Raw genomic sequence first — 717 nt, forward strand, 5'->3', positions numbered from 1 at the left:
TCATCTCCCACCCTACCCCTCCCTTTCCTGTGTGTAAACCTTTTCTTGAGTTTTTATAATAGTAGTATCATACAATATTTGTACTTCTGTGATAGACTTTTTTCATTCAGCACAATGCCCTCCACATTCATCAATGTCGTGAGATGTTTTTCGGCTTCATCATTGTTCCTTATCATTGTGGAGTGTTCCATTGTGTTTATGAACCATAATTTGTTTATCCATTCATCTATTGATGGGCACTTAGGTTGTTTCCATCTTTTTGCTATCGTACATAATGCTGCAACGAACTTGTGGTGCATATGTCTATTTATGTGACAGCTGTTGTTTCTCTAGGATATATTTCTAGGAGTGAGATTGCTTTTAAAGGAGGCGCCATATCATTTTGCATAGTGATGATACCATTTTACATTCCCACCAGCAGTGCATAAGAGTTCCAATCTCACGTCAACCTCTCCAAAATTTGTTATTTTCTCTTTTTTTGATTAGTGGCAGTAATGTCCAGTTGAGATGGTATCTCATTGTAGTTTTGATTTGCATTTCTCTAATGGCTAATGATTGCAAGCATTTCCTCATGTGTCTGCTCGCCACCTGAATATCTTCTTTGGTGAAATGTCTGTTGATATCCTTTGCCCACTTTTTAATTGGATTATTTGTCTTTTTGTTATTGAGGTGTTGAAGTATTCTATAGATGATTGTCAATTATGTTATAGCCAAAAA

The sequence above is a fragment of the Trichechus manatus genome, unplaced genomic scaffold (assembly GCF_000243295.1).
Source record: "Trichechus manatus latirostris isolate Lorelei unplaced genomic scaffold, TriManLat1.0 scaffold00188, whole genome shotgun sequence".
In the NCBI taxonomy this organism is placed as follows: Eukaryota; Metazoa; Chordata; class Mammalia; order Sirenia; family Trichechidae; genus Trichechus; species Trichechus manatus.